The sequence below is a fragment of the Pseudophryne corroboree genome, chromosome 2, assembly GCF_028390025.1.
Source record: "Pseudophryne corroboree isolate aPseCor3 chromosome 2, aPseCor3.hap2, whole genome shotgun sequence".
NCBI lineage: Eukaryota > Metazoa > Chordata > Amphibia > Anura > Myobatrachidae > Pseudophryne > Pseudophryne corroboree.
Genome location: NC_086445.1, coordinates 180,034,721 through 180,051,935, shown reverse-complemented (window position 1 = coordinate 180,051,935; position 17,215 = coordinate 180,034,721).

Sequence of the window (17,215 nt, the reverse complement as noted above, 5' to 3'; positions counted from 1 at the left end):
TTGTGGTTTGGTGAGGAGTGTTGGTAGCGATTTCTGAGTGTGGTATTGTGTTTGAAAGTCGTCTTGTCATTCTTGTTGTCTTGTATTTTGTGGTTTTGTTTCATTTTTAGTCCAAGTTATTTTTCTTTATAGTCCCTTGTCAGTGTGTGTGTGTGTGTGTGTGTGTGTGTGTGTGTGTGTGTGTGAGTTGTATAGTGGTAGTGGAGGAGTGTGTTGTTTGTCTTTTTTTTCTGTGTTAACTGTTTAGACACACAATTATGTGTGATTTAGAGGTGGGTGAGGTGGAGGGTGTGAGTGAGTGGGAGGAGGTTGGTCAGGTGGAGGAGGTGGGTGAGGTTGCTGCAGCAGCCTCAAGTGATAGTGACAGTCAGAGTGCTCCGCAGCCACGCACCACTACTAAGACTGGGCGGAATGTAAAGTTTAGTTTTGCTGAAAATGTGGCATTGGTGCGTGAGCTGATGAAGTATCAGAGGCAGCTATTTGGCCCTGAGTCCGCCAAGGTGCCAACACGGAGGAAGACGGTGTTGTGGGCGAAAGTTGTTGCTGCTGTCAATAGTGAGGGGGTGGTCAAGCGGACAGAGGACACGTGCCGCAAACGGTACTATGACATAAAGCGACGTGTCAAGTCCAAAATGGCCAAGGAGGCCAAGTCGGCTCAGAAAACCGGTGGTGGCCAGCCCTATATTGCAAGATATCTGGAGTATGAGGAGCCCATGCGGAGTGTAATACCTCCTGAAGTTGTCTCTGCAACCCATGTCCGGGATTCAGATAGGCCCAGGAAGAATGGTGAGCATGTGTATTTGCATTTACATTCTATGAATTTTTATTTTTATTTTTTTTAAAAGTGTGTCATGTGACGTTGCATATTACTCCCATCTTCAAGTGTGTGTCAGCAAATACATTGTTTTGGTTAATGTTTTATACAAAAGCCAATGTAACATCTTACTTTATTGTATGTCATGTGTTTTTATGAAAGATATTTTGCATGTGTAGTTTGGACTTGGTGTGTCTCTGAATTGTCCTGCAATAATGTTTTCCTTTTGGGCGTTTTTTATTTAAAAATTGTGACTATGTTTTATATTTATGTGATCCATGCATAGGTGTGCGCAGGGGGGGTGCCTGGTGCGCACAGGCACCCCCTAATGTCTGGCACCCCGATCTCACATGCCTGATGCAGCAATTGCCGAGCAGGCTGATTACTGTCCCCTCTGCGTTACACCCTGTCAGGACTGCATTACTGACTGGACGCCTGGGTTAATCAAGGGTGCCACTGCCACCGGCTTTCAAACTCCCGGCTCCACCTCCATGTACAAAAACAGCGTGATGTGATGTGATTACATCATGCTGCTCGCACGCCCACCCGCCACCTCTCTACTTCTATGCTATGCCAACGCCAGCCACTGATGAGGACGCCAGCATTCCTCTTAGGAAGACATATTCAATACTGGCAGTTGGTCGGCAGCAGCATTAACATGTCACTCATTTTTCCAGCAGCAGCAGCAGTACTAGTCTGCGACTGTCAGTGTCAGTGAGTGAGTGACTGACTTGTAAGTAAGCTGCTGCAGCTTACAGGGGAAAGAGGGGGGGAGCCAGACCAGGCTGAGGAGGAGCAGTGTAATTGCAGTGAGTGCCATCAGGGGTGTTTGTTTGGTGCACACCACAACATCTGACAATGTATCTGCTTTATTAGGATTGGTACAAGAATGGATATTTTATATTGCGTTGACTGTCAATAGATGGTGCTAGACACACCCCTCCGACGGTGCACCCCCTAATAAAATGTGCTGCGCACGCCTATGGATCCATGTGCAATGTTTAAAAAACAGTGGTTGTCATGTTAGAGGCTGGAGTAGTGGAAAGTGGTTTGGAAACCACTTACATGTGTAATGTCATTATTAGATAATTTAAAATTTGAAAATAAAATAACACTATTTCATTGATAATTTTTAGCTTGTATTTGTACAGTCACACCACACTGCAGTGTAATTTTTAAAATATTGCTACATTTTGGTTTGGCTCATATAGTGGTAATGTGTGTTTGGAGTGCCACATCACAGAGCAATTTATATATTGCATCTGTAATATTTATCCTTTCAATACAAAATGAAGATGTGTGTGTTTTTGGTTGGTAATGTTTTTTTTTTTTTACTTGTGGCCTATGTCAGTGTCCTGTACATGTTTTCCTGTGTTGATTTTGCCATAGTGCATATGTCTATTGGACAATGTTTATTGTTTTTTTTTTTGTTTTTTTTGTTTCCGGTTCTTATGTTTTTTTTTTTTAACAAAAAAACCAAGCATTTCTTAAAGAATAATTGTTTATAAGCATAATGGGTGGATGTATCCACAATAGCATGAATCATTTTTTATTTTTTATTTTATACAGTGTTTGAAAAAAGCAGTACTACTCGACGGCCAGTAACTCCTATCACATCTGATGATGATAACGCTGCGGAAGCAGGTAAAGTGTCCATTGTAGTATAGGGTATGTTTGTAAAGGAATGGCCATAACCAAATTGCACTTTCATTAAAAGGTCCATCAAAAGAAGTATGGAGAAGCAGAAGTGGCACTTCTGTAAGACATCACCACAAAAAACCTGTGGCCGAAAAGAAAGCAAGGTCGTATATCCCGGGCCAACCACAGCAGGCTACCCCGCCACGAAGATTATCGTCCGTATGTTCTGTCCCCCCACTACAAATTTTGGACACACCTCCAAGATGTCATCCACACTCCCCTCATCTTGATTGTGAGTATCAAACTGAAATAAATGTAAAAAATTTCAGAACGTAATCAAAAATTTTCATAACCGCATTAAGGCAAAACACTTAAAAAACTTAGATACTTACCGCAGTAAGTAAAAGCTGAAATGGAATCCAAGCTAAATGGCCTTGTCCACATCCAGTAAAGATATGTATGTCCACTTGAGCCATACAGTATGACATTGTGTGTAAGATGCTGCAACAAAAAAGCATGTTTTTTTTAATGAAAAAAGTAAGGTTGTTTTTCCAAATTTCACATGTGTGTTTGAGGTAACATTGCAAAATACATATAAAAACATTACTATGTTTGTTTGATAAAAGCTATAAGGTAACACATTATGGATTCCAATGTGTTTTTATGGTGGAGTATGTGTGAGCTACAATAAAACTAAAGTGTTTGCTTTCACAATTAAGTAACCAGACACATTTGCCACAAACAGGCATATGTATGTATTTAAGTTATGAGTGATGATGTTGCTAGGCAGGATAGTTGAAAGCAACAGTGAATGACATGTGTTCCATGTGTAGTGATTTGTTTACATTTCTCAAACATATGGATAGCTAACAGAGATTTGTTTAACATTTCAGCTTCTAGTCCTGGGAACAGCATCCCTCCACAACAACAGCAACACAGTGACATGGAGGAGACAAACATCTTAGAAATGCAGCCATTAAGGCAAGGAATGAGCCCCCCAGCACCTGTGAGTACACCACCACAGCAAAGCACACCACCACAACACAGCCCAACAACACCAGTAACACAAGGCCCTGATCAGGTGTTTTAGTCCATTTGGGCTAGACAGCAGGCCACTAATGAAGATTGCCTGTGTAGGCAGACACAAATGTTTGAAAGCCTACCATCTCACCTCAGAAGAATATCAAGAAATCTGAGTAGACAAAATGAACAAACAACCAGAATAGGCAATACCATGGAACTCATGCGTACAGATATTACACAGGTCATGGGCAACTTACAGCACATAATGAAAGAACAGCACAGACTAATGGAAGAACAGCACAGACTAATGGAAGAACAGCACAGACAACAGCAAAGTTATATGAACATTTTTCAAAACAATCAAAAGATTAATGAAAGTTTATTCCGAATTGTAGACTATCAAAATGCTGCTACACGTGAACTCAATGCCACCCTCACTAACCTGAATGAAACACTCAGATGCATGCACCAACAGCAAACAAGCAGCAGTTCTGGTACGACTACTCCAAATGTCACGCCAGTCTCATCACCACCAAGACGCTCCACCAGAGCATGACAACATGACAGTGCTAAAGGCAAAGGGCAGGACAAGCAGCCACCAAAAAAAACGTGAAAATAATACAAGTTAGACATTTGTGATAAGTAACTCAAAATAGTTAGTAAGTGTATGTTTGGCAAAAAATATATAACACTTAGCTCCTTGACAATTTTTACAACATCATTAATTATAAGTGGTACAAACAACAACATAAAATTTGTACGCACATTTATTCTTTACCATTTTTTTTGGTATTGGAGGAGGGAAATGTTGATGGAGCCGCACATACATGTTAGCAGGAAGTAAACTGACCACTTGATTTTTTTCTAATCAGTACTCTTTCTAGATTCCAATCATTCTCTTTTCCTGCAGACACAATAATTGGCAGCCAGGCAGAATGTCTTTAGCAGGAAGTAAACTGACCACTTGATTTTTTTCTAATCATTACTCTTTCTAGATTCCAATCATTCTTTTTTCGTGCAGACACAATAATTGGCAGCCAGGCAGAATGTCTTTAGCAGGAAGTAAACTGACCACTTGATTTTTTTCTAATCATTACTCTTTCTAGATTCCAATCATTCTCTTTTCCTGCAATCTAAATTACAATGTTATTGATAACTATTTTACCTTTCTTCTCTATACAACATTACAAGAAGAACACAATTGAGTTGCGTAAAAAGCTTTTAATATGTTGGCATTGAATTTTTTTTAAAACATTGACAAAATGAATGTCAGTATTGTTGGGACATGTTTGTGTGTGTTAAAAATTAGTAAGAATGTTATTACACATGATGCAGAAACCAACAAATAAGAACTTTTTAACCAAAAAACAAAGAATGTGTATAATAATGTATATATGTGCCAAACTGTGTATTTACTTACACATCATCAAGTTTACTGCATCAAACATTAGGAAATAAATTATTCCTGATTACAGTAAGTTTGTGTCTCTTAAATATGATGGAGCATCACACATAGGGACACATGTATTCCTCAAGGCTAACATATTATATGTTGAGGAGTGTTTTTTGGGAACACAGGTTCTCAAACTCGGCCCTCAGGACCCCACACAGTGCATGTTTTGCAGGTCTACTCACAGAATCACAAGTGACATAATTAGCTCCACCTGTGAACCTTTTAACATATGTCTGTGAGTAATTCATACACCTGTGCTTCTACTGGGTTACGTGAAAAACATGCACTGTGTGTGGTCCTGAGGGCCGAGTTTGTTAACCTGTGCATTAGGACGTTACACACAATGATAAAGTGAAATACTAAATGGATTATGTGGGCTTGTAATAAATTAGCACTGCAAGTTTACGATCACTTATCTAGACTTAATGCATGCCACTCATAATCTGTTGTTTTGAGTTTAAAAATACACACAATACACATGCGACATTTGTTTTGCATAAAGCGAGGGTATGTTTGTATGTGTGAAGGAGCCAGACACATTCTGAGTAATGGTTTTGCCAATAAAAATGGCAAAACATCTATTTATGATTACACAACAAATGAAATAAGCAAGCCAAACTTACCTTAGAAATAGCGAGTGATGAGCTCTTGCCTAACCTGCCTCCCTACATCTGTACTCCAAGTATCACCAGATGTCTCTAATTCCTCTGCTTGCTGGCTTCTTTCTTCTTCCTCCTCCTCAACATGTGGCAGATGTTGTTGCAAACACATGTTATGAAGAAAGCAGCAGCAGAACACAATTTGAGTCACCTTGGAGGGACTATACAACAAAAGGCCACCAGACTTATCCAGACACCGAAACCTAGATTTCAGCACACCAAAACATCTTTCTATCACATTGCGCGTGGACTTATGTGCATGATTGTAATTGTGTTCAGCAGGGGTATCAGGTCGGGACAATGGAGTTAGAAGCCAAGAGAAACAGCCATATCCTCCATCACCTAAAAGACAGATATAGTAACGTGATTCATGTTAAGATACAGCAACACATAAGTAACACACTGTGGGGCAGATGTATTAACCTGTTGTTAGGGTCTTCTGCCCTGTGCTGCCACGTCGTCATGGCAACCGGGAGACAAGTGCTAGTGGAGTAACCTGAGCGCAGCTGATACTCCGGTTCGGGTCTTTTGCTGTGCAGTGGTTATAGGCTCTGTGCACGGCAGGGGATCCGGTGCTGGTTTTTGTGCTCACAGTCTGTGAGGTCTGAGTGGGGCGTGGACAGCACCTGCTTTATAAGGCCTCTTTTCAGGGTAAGCAGATGCTGCTGAATCTTTGTTGGTTAGTCAGTTCATGAAAGTTAGCCAGTACTGTGTAGCTTTGTATTTGTTTGTTGCTTACTGCAAATAGGCCTGGGGATTTGGTATTACACTCTGCCAATCCAGACCTAGCAGTAAGACTGGAGTCAGTCGTTTAGCTTGCTGGGGTTCTGTTACTACTCTGTGAACTTAGCAAGTTTGCGGCTGTATTCTAAGACTTGCCTGTCTAATCCTGTCTCACTGTGCTAGGTGTCAGGGGCCAGTTTAGTGGCAGTAAGCTAAAACCTGTGCACTGCAAGTGAGAATTAGGATTGTGGGGACTCTCCTTGTGTCTATCATTCCATCTCTGACCAAGGAGTTTACTGCCACACCCGTTGGTAACCCTTTAGGGTTTTGCTGTTGCCCTTAGCAACAGCATTTCGGGTTCTCTACGTATTAAAACACAACATCTTGCTTTTTCCATCTTAGCAGTTCTAATACAAGGGAGATACCCAGTTCCTTAGCCTCTGGGCTTCTCTGTTCACTTTGTGTGTATTTTGTTACCCTATCACCTTCTGTGTACGTTATGTCATATTCCCCAGTTTGTCTGTGAGTCCATTTGTTTTGCATAACAGTTCAAACACCAGTACATTCCTGCAGACACTGGAGTGCATAACAGTTCTGACACCAGTACTTTCCTGCAGGCACTGGTGTGCATAACATATTCAGCAGCCTAATACTCCTGTTGAAATTTTGTGGGAATATGGAGCATACCCCTCAAAATACGTTGCAACAGGTGGTCGATCAGGTGCAGGTCCTGACTCGACAATTTACTGATTTGTCCATTAAAATGCACACCTCCCAGGCTGCTGGCAGAGCTCCCGCAGCAGCAGCACCTGCAGGGGTTAAGGAGCTGAAAGTAAATCTCCCGGATCGTTTTTCTGGAGATCGCTCGCAGTTCTTTTGTTTCAAGGAGAGCTGCAAGCTATACTTCCGGCTTAGGCCTCAGTCTTCTGGGTCGGAGATTCAGCGGGTGGGCATAGTGATTTCCTTGCTACAAGGAGACCCACAGGTCTGGGCATATGGGTTGCAGCCTGACTGTCAGTCGCTTAAAAGTGTTGATGCTTTTTTTACGGCACTGGGCATGTTGTATGATGACCCTGACAAGACGGCCTCAGCCGAGGCTCAGATTTCGATCCTTAAGCAAGGGCGAAGGCCAGTTGAGGTTTACTGTACGGAGTTTCGGAGGTTGGCCCATGATACCCAGTGGAATGACCCAGCCCTGAGACACCAGTACCGAAGAGGTCTTTCTAACCAGATAAAGAACCAACTGGTACAATATCCCTTGCCTGATAGCTTGGATCAGCTCATGCAGTTATCCATCCGGGTGGATAGACGGCTGAGAGAGCGTAGGCTTGAAAGGGAGACTGAGATTTCCTTCCTTCCCAAGGGAACCTCAGACTCTGAGGAATTTTCTGAGGAGCCTATGCAGATTGGGGCTACCCGCCTCTCCTTGCGTGAGAAGACGCGGAGGAGACAGCAGGGGTTGTGTTTGTACTGTGGGAATAAAGGTCATGTGGTAGTATCATGCCCAGAAAAGCCGGAAAACTTCAGGGCCTGAGGGTGATGGGAAATATCCTGTCAGGCCAGAAGTCAGAATTTCCCAAGAAGACTTTTATCATTCCGGTGACCTTGAAGATCCTCGGTCAAACTGTCAAGACTGAGGCCTTTGTGGACAGTGGGGCCGACGGGGTTTTTATGGACCGCCAATTCGCCCTGAAACACTCTGTTCCCTTAGTACCCTTGGCAACGGAAATTGAGATTTGTGGGTTAAACGGGGAACCATTATCCCAAGGTAAAATTACCTCTTGCACTAGCCAGATTTCTTTGTTTATTGGAGCCACACACTCTGAAAAATTGTCCTTTTATGTGACTGTCTGTACTTTTGCCCCATTGGTGTTGGGGTTACCCTGGTTAATGGCCCACAATCCTCAATTTGACTGGGTCTCTGGGGAGATTCTTAGTTGGGGTACTGATTGTTTCAGGAGTTGCTTGAGCCTTCCAGTCAGGCTCTCGCAGCTAAGTTTGCCAGGATTGCCAGGGTGTTATGCAGATTTTGCGGACGTGTTCTCCAAAAAAGTTGCAGAGGTACTACCTCCCCATCGCCCCTATGACTGTGCCATTGATTTGTTGCCAAATGCTAAGCTTCCCAAGAGCAGGTTGTACTCCCTGTCACGTCCTGAGACTCAGGCTATGGCAGAGTACATTCAGGAGAACTTGGCTAAGGGATTTATCAGACCTTCACAGTCTCCAGTTGGGTCGGGGTTCTTCTTCGTGGGTAAAAAGGACGGTTCGTTGCGACCCTGCATCGACTTCAGGGAATTGAACCGTATCACGATTAAAAACTCATACCCACTGCCTCTCATTTCGGTCTTGTTTGACCAGCTTCGTACTGCCACCATTTTTTCTAAGATTGACCTACGCGGTGCGTACAATCTAATCCGAATAAGAGAGGGGGATGAATGGAAGACTGCCTTTAATACCCACTCAGGGCATTATGAATATTTGGTGATGCCTTTTGGGCTCTGTAATGCCCCGGCAGTCTTCCAGGATTTCATGAATGATGTGCTCAGGGAATATTTGGATAGATTCTTAGTTGTATACTTAGATGACATCCTAATCTTCTCCCATTCCCTGGAGGAACATCGGAAGCATGTACGCTTAGTCCTCCAGAAACTCAGAGACCACCGGCTTGGGGCGAAGCTGGAGAAGTGCGAATTTGAAGTTCAGCAAATCGCATTTCTAGGATATATTATCTCCCCAGAAGGTTTCCAAATGGAGGGTTCCAAGGTACAGGCAGTCCTGGATTGGGTGCAGCCCACTAGTTTGAAGGCGCTTCAGCGTTTCCTGGGCTTTGCGAATTTTTATAGACGATTTATCGCTGGATTTTCGTCTATAGTGGCGCCCTTGGTGGCACTCACTAAGAAAGGGGCGGATGTTGCTCACTGGTCTTGTGAGGCTAAAGCGGCTTTTGCTCGTCTCAAAAGGGCATTTGTTTCGGCCAAGGTGCTGCGACACCCAGATCCAGAGCGTCCTTTTGTGGTGGAGGTGGATGCCTCTGAGATGGGTATTGGGGCAGTGGTTTCTCAGATGGGAGTGTCTGATAATCGCCTTCATCCCTGTGCTTACTTTTCCCGTAAATTTTCGCCTGCCGAGATGAATTATGACGTGGGTAACCGGGAATTGTTGGCTATTAAGGATGCACTCGAGGAGTGGAGACACTGGCTTGAGGGGGCTAAGTTTGTGGTCTCAATTCTCACTGACCATAAGAATCTGGCATATTTAGAGTCAGCGAAGCGTCTCAATGCCAGGCAGGCACGATGGGCTTTGTTTTTTGCTCGCTTTAATTTTTTGATAACATATCGCCCTGGGTCAAAAAACATCAAGGCTGATGCGCTCTCGCGGAGTTTTGCTCCAATCCAGGAGACCACCGAGGAGCCGTTGCCCATTGTTTCCCCATCATGTATTAAAGTGGGCATTACCCAGGACCTCTTATCATTAGTCCTTAGAGCACAGGAGCAGGCTCCTCCAGACCTTCCGGTAGGTCTTTTGTTTGTGCCTCCTAGGTTAAGACAGCGAGTGTTCCTGGAATTCCATGCCAAGAAGTCGGCAGGTCACCCGGGTATTGCCAGAACTCGGGAGTTGCTATCTAGGGCGGTGTGGTGGCCCTCGGTGGCTAAGGATGTGGATCAGTGGGTTCGGGCATGTGACATCTGTGCCCGAAATAAGACTCCTAGAGGGGTTCCTGTTGGCCCATTACATCCACTCTCTATCCCATCTAAGCCATGGACCCACATTTCAATGGATTTTGTGGTGGACTTGCCCAAATCCTCGGGGATGACAGCCATCTGGGTTGTCGTTGACAGGTTTTCGAAGATGGCGCACTTCGTTCCACTGGTTGGGCTGCCATCAGCCAGACGCCTGTCTGAATTATTTATGCTGCATGTTGTGCGTCTCCACGGGTTGCCACTTGATGTGGTCTCTGACCGCGGATCCCAGTTTGTGGCCAAATTCTGGAGGGCATTTTGTTCCGATCTCCAGATTTCTGTCAGCTTGTCGTCAGGCTACCATCCGCAGTCTAATGGGCAGACTGAAAGGGTGAACCAGTCCTTGGAGCAGTTCCTCAGGTGTTATGTCTCCAAGTGTCAGACTGACTGGGTTGCTCATCTGTCCATGGCGGAGTTTGCCTATAACAACGCGGCTCACTCTGCTACAGGGATCTCTCCCTTCCTTTGTGTGTATGGGCATCATCCTAAGGCCAATTCTTTTGACCCCCTGGACTCCACGCCTGGTGGTTCCTCTGTGGTTTCGGTGAAGAAAGCCCTTGTGTCTGTGTCATTAGTGACCAAAAGGGTTTTTGATAAGCGGAAAAGACCCTGCAGCTTCAAATTAGGAGACTTCGTCTGGTTGTCTACCAAGAATTTGAAGTTGAGACAGCCATCTCATAAGTTAGGGCCCCGGTTCATCGGCCCTTATAAGATCACCAGGGTTATCAATCCGGTGGCATTTCAGTTAGATCTGCCCCGTTCTTTGGGTATCAATAAAACATTTCATTGTTCCCTTTTAAAATGGGCGATTAGTTATCCTTCTTCCAGTGGAAGACCTTCCCCTCTTCTGATACGTGGCCAGAGGGAGTTTGTTGTTGAAAGGATTCTTGACTCCAAGGTGGTTCGGGGTCGGCTGTCATTTTTGGTGCACTGGAAGGGGTATGGCCCGGAGGAGCGGTCGTGGGTGCGCAGTTGTGATCTTCATGCCCCCAGACTGATACGCTCTTTCTTCTCGCAGTTCCCCGATAAACCCGGTGGTAGGGGTTCTTTGACCCCTCGTCAGAGGGGGGGTACTGTTAGGGTCTCCTGCCCTGTGCTGCCACGTCGTCATGGCAACCGGGAGACAAGTGCTAGTGGAGTAACCTGAGCGCAGCTGATACTCCGGTTCGGGTCTTTTGCTGTGCAGTGGTTATAGGCTCTGTGCACGGCAGGGGATCCGGTGCTGGTTTTTGTGCTCACAGTCTGTGAGGTCTGAGTGGGGCGTGGACAGCACCTGCTTTATAAGGCCTCTTTTCAGGGTAAGCAGATGCTGCTGAATCTTTGTTGGTTAGTCAGTTCATGAAAGTTAGCCAGTACTGTGTAGCTTTGTATTTGTTTGTTGCTTACTGCAAATAGGCCTGGGGATTTGGTATTACACTCTGCCAATCCAGACCTAGCAGTAAGACTGGAGTCAGTCGTTTAGCTTGCTGGGGTTCTGTTACTACTCTGTGAACTTAGCAAGTTTGCGGCTGTATTCTAAGATTTGCCTGTCTAATCCTGTCTCACTGTGCTAGGTGTCAGGGGCCAGTTTAGTGGCAGTAAGCTAAAACCTGTGCACTGCAAGTGAGAATTAGGATTGTGGGGACTCTCCTTGTGTCTATCATTCCATCTCTGACCAAGGAGTTTACTGCCACACCCGTTGGTAACCCTTTAGGGTTTTGCTGTTGCCCTTAGCAACAGCATTTCGGGTTCTCTACGTATTAAAACACAACATCTTGCTTTTTCCATCTTAGCAGTTCTAATACAAGGGAGATACCCAGTTCCTTAGCCTCTGGGCTTCTCTGTTCACTTTGTGTGTATTTTGTTACCCTATCACCTTCTGTGTACGTTATGTCATATTCCCCAGTTTGTCTGTGAGTCCATTTGTTTTGCATAACAGTTCAAACACCAGTACATTCCTGCAGACACTGGAGTGCATAACAGTTCTGACACCAGTACTTTCCTGCAGGCACTGGTGTGCATAACACCTGTAGAAGGCATAAGGAAGTGATAAACCAGTGATATGTGCAAGGTAATAAAGGCAGCAGACAATCTGTTCCTAAATGTTCATTTACATATTGGAGCTGATTGGCTGGTGCCTTTATCACCTTGCACAGATCACTGGTTTCTCACTTCCTTATGCCTTCTACAGGTTAATACATCTGCACCTGTATTTGGACAAAGTATACGCAGGCCTACACATATCAAATTACATACCCAGCAGCCATCCATCTGGCATTTGTCCGTCCTCAAACTTATCAAAGAGGGATGACTGACTGAGGATGAAGGAGTCATGGCAGCCCCCAGGGTAACCAGCAACAACACTCATTATTTTGAGATTTGCATCACAAACCACCTGCACATTTGTGGAGTGTTCGAAATGGCGATTAGTATATATGTGCTGCCTGCCCCTAGGTGGTCTCAGCTGAATGTGTGTGCAATCTATGGCTCCAAGCACATTGGGCATGCCAGCCAGCTCATAGAAATCTACCCTGATGGCATGCCACTGAGACTCCTGGGTAGGGAAGCAGATTAAGGACTCAATGTGGGGCTGCAAAACAGCCAACACCTGTGTGTATATTTTAAAGAACAATAAACATGAGATTTTAGGACAGAACTGGCCACCGAGAAATTAAAACAAACAAAAAACAGAAGAGGTAGTTAGGTATACATCACCTGTGTTAAGATTCTGGAAAATTAGGGCTGTGAGATTCCTATGACATCCCCAGACACAGCCTGAAAGCTGCCAGTAGCCAGAAAGTGCAACACAGCCAGGAGTTTGTGCAGGCCTGAGACAGAGCGAGAGCGTGCTGTCTCAGGGTCTAGGCCCAGTTTGACAAGGTCATACAGACGGAAAATGTTGTTACGATTTAGACGGAACATCTGTATGACCTTATCATCGGACAATGCGTTCAAGTTTAAACGCCCCCTAAAAAAACGAGGCCTGCGCAGCCTCCGCGGAACCTATACAACCTGCTGACCATGTTCAGTTTCTTGGCCCTTGGTACTTACAGGCTGATGTCTGAGTCTGAGGAATCCCACAGCACACAAAAGATCACTGGCCCACAGTCCTGCTGCCATTTCTGAGTGTAGGTGTATTGAAATGGGCCTAACATCCTTTTATAGGCATCCTAATTCAGGTGTCATTGATTTTTGAGTTGCAACACATGTAAACACGATTGAAAAAAGCAGGTCTATTTTTTTGCCGCTTTTTTTACCGATTCGCAAAAAAATACGACCGCAATTGAGCACTCAGAAACTAACACCCAAATACGAATGAATAGTGAATTCCCGTATTGTATGAAATAACAGCCGCGTTTGACCGATGGTCTATTCATTCGTATTTCGGAACTTTGCAAATCAAACCATTACGAATAGTCCAAACACTGCCGAGATTGGTGCTTTGTGAATTCCCGGATTGTGACTTAGAAAAAAAAAAACACAAAACGGACAAACTCGAATTCTTAGTAAACATTGGCCTTGGTGTTTTTTCGTCAAAGTGTCATCTCGGGAATTTACTAAACTAAAATCTCGGCAGTGATGAGGGCATTCGTATTTTTTGGGAAGTCAAAGAAAAAAAATACGAATGAATACACCATCGGTCAAATACGCCTGTTATTTGACACAACTCGGTAATTGACTAAAAATTCTAATTCACAAACACTGCCGGCAATAGCCAAACACTCACGTGAAAAAATACAAATCGTAAAAAAAAGCAGTTTTAAAATAGACCTGCTTTTTTTTACCGTGTTCTGATAGGCATGCACGGATCCGTGAGATCCGTGCATGTTTATCAGTGCAAAGGGGTGTGAAAGGGTTAAAAATCAGAAAAAAAAATTGCGTGGGGTCCCCCCTCCTAAGCATAACCAGCCTCGAGCTCTTTGAGCCGGTTCTGGTTGTAAAAATATGGGGAAAAAATTGACTGGGGATCCCCCATATTTAAACAACCAGCACCGGGCTCTGCGCCTGGTCCTGGTGCCAAAAATACGGGGGACAAAAAGCGTAGGGGTCCCCCGTATTTTTAACACCAGCACCAGGCTCCACTAGTCAGAGAGATAATGCCACAGCCGGGGGACACTTTTATATAGGTCCCTGCGGCCCTGGCATTAAATCACTAACTAGTCACCCCTGGCCGGGGTACCCTGGAGGAGTGGGGACCCCTTAAATCAAGGGGTCTCCCCCCTCCAGCCACCCAAGGGCCGGGGGTGAAGCCCGAGGCCATCCCCCCCATCCAAGGGCGGCGGATGGGGGGCTGATGGCCAAGTGTAAAAATAAGAATATTGTTTTTTGTAGCAGACTACAAGTCCCAGCAAGCCTCCCCCGCAAGCTGGTACTTAGAGAACCACAAGTACCAGCATGCGGTCGAAAAACTGACCCGCTGGTACCTGTAGTACTACTACAAAAAAATACCCAACAAAAAACAGAACACACACACCGTGACAGTAAAACTTTATTACATACATGCACACCTACATACACACATACTTACCTATGTTCACACGAGGCTCGGTCCACTTCTCCATGTAGAATCCACTGGGTACCTGTGAATAAAATTATACTCTCACAGAGATCTTTAAATACATAGTCTCATGGGAAAAGACACTGAACTGTATTATTTGTACAACAAATATGCCTGCTGTATGTCTGAATAATGCGTTGTTTTGGAATATGGAGATGTACGTTTGGATTAGTATCTGGCTAATGTCATATGCGAAGCTCTGCATAGAACTTTTTAAGGATAATTTCAAGGTTATCAAGGAATTTGTATGTATTATGGATTTTTGAGTGTTTCAATAAAAATTATATTAATAAAAAAAAATTATACTCACACAGAGTAACCTCAACCGCTGACCGCAAAGTTCCCACCATTGGATACAATGTAGCGCCTATGCGCTACATTGTATCTTCAGTGAGCAGCCTGACTGACAGCTCAGGAGCACACAGCCAATCAGTAGAGTGCCACGACGTGGCGCTACCTGATTGGCTGAAGGGACCCTCTTTGACAGGAGTCATGGGGGTCCCATGTGTAAACATGGGACCCCTTTCAGTGCGTGGTTCGGGTTTTCCGGTTTGTTTTTTTGCCAAGTATGTGGATTACAAAGAGGACAGAAGCTACACTGGATTGTGTGAGTATAATTTTATTCACTGGTACCCCGTGGATTCTACATGGAGAAGTGGACCGAGCCTCGTGTGAACATAGGTAAGTATGTGTGTATGTAGGTGTGCATGTATGTAATAAAGTTTTACTGTTACGGTGTGTGTGTTCTGTTTTTTGTTGGGTATTTTTTTTTTGCAGTAGTACTACAGGTACCAGCGGGCCCGTTTTTCCACTGCATGCTGGTACTTGTGGTTCTCCAAGTACCAGCTTGCGAGGGAGGCTTGCTGGGACTTGTAGTACTGCTACAAAAAACAATATTCTTATTTTTACACTTGGCTATCAGCCCCCCATCCGCCGCCCTTGGATGGGGGGGACAGCCTCTGGCTTCACCCTTGGGTGGCTGGAGGGGGGGACCCCTTGATTTAAGGGGTCCCCACTCCTCCAGGGTACCCCGGCCAGGGGTGACTAGTTAGTGATTTAATGCCAGGGCCGCAGGGACCTATATAAAAGTGTCCCCCGGCTGTGGCATTATCTCTCTGACTAGTGGAGCACGGTGCTGGTGTTAAAAATACGGGGGACCCCTACGCTTTTTGTCCCCCGTATTTTTGGCACCAGGACCAGGCGCAGAGCCCGGTGCTGGTTGTTCAAATATGGGGGATCCCCAGTCAATTTCCCCCCTATATTTTTACAACCAGGACCGGCTCAAAGAGCCCGAGGCTGGTTATGCTTAGGAGGGGGGACCCCACACAATTTTTTTTCTGATTTTTAACTCTTTAAACACTGTTTTAAAGGTACACAATGAAGCCCTGCACGGATCTCACAGATCCGGCCGGGATTCATTGTGTTAAGTTCGGCAGTGTTTTACTAATCACTCACGTAAAACACTGGCCGAAATTACGAATGACATCGACATCGGAAAAAACTAAAGTGCAGAATACGACAGCATAGTAAATGAGGCGAACAAAATTAAAAAAGTTGCAAATTCACACATTCAATGTCATTCGTGTTTGAAGTTTAACCTGATTCAGAAAAATAAGAATTTTAGTAAGGAGTTTACTACAGATAGTAAAAATTTACTTAGAATCCTTAAGCATTCAGGTGCTACCAGCAGAAAAGACTAATTAACACTGCTTTTAAATTATTAATGTTAACAGAAACACAGCCGAATACCTTAGCAAGCATATAGTAAGCCATTGCCACTTTTCAATGCATCTCCTTTAACAGAATGATCCTTACTAAATACACTGTAGAGCTGATTCAGTCAGACACAAGTGAAAATACAGACAAAGGGGGTCATTCCGAGTTGTTCGCTCGGTAAAAATCTTCGCATCGCAGCGATTTTCCGCTTAATGCGCATGCGCAATGTCCGCACTGCGACTGCGCCAAGTAAATTTGTTATGCACGTAGGAATTTTACTCACGGCATTTTCATCGTTCTGGCGATCGTAATGTGATTGACAAGAAATGGGTGTTACTGGGCGGAAACAGGCCGTTTTATGGGCGTGTGGGAAAAAACGCTACCGTTTCCGGAAAAAACGCAGGAGTGGCCGGAGAAACGGGGGGAGTGTCTGGGCGAACGCTGGGTGTGTTTGTGACGTCAAACCAGGAACGACAAGCACTGAAATGATCGCAGATGCCGAGTAAGTCTGGAGCTACTCAGAAACTGCTACGAGGTGTGTAATCGCAATATTGCGAATACTTCGTTCGCAATTTTAAGATGCTAAGATTCACTCCCAGTAGGCGACGGCTTAGCATGAGCAAATCTGCTAAAATCCGCTTGCGAGCGAACAACTCAGAATGACCCCCAAAATCTCATGGATGTCTGCATACTGTACTGCTCATGCACCAAAGGAAGAAATTGCCAACTGCCGAGACAGTCATATGCATATGAATGATTATCCCTGGTGCATACGAAGTGAACTGTCCTTGGTTCCTTCTGTGAATTGGGCATTTCCGGGTGGTAACTGGGTGGCGAACTGTTCCATGTCATGAGTGTCATGTGACTTACTTCCTTGGTCAATCATAGCATGTGACAGAGATGGGACGCCTG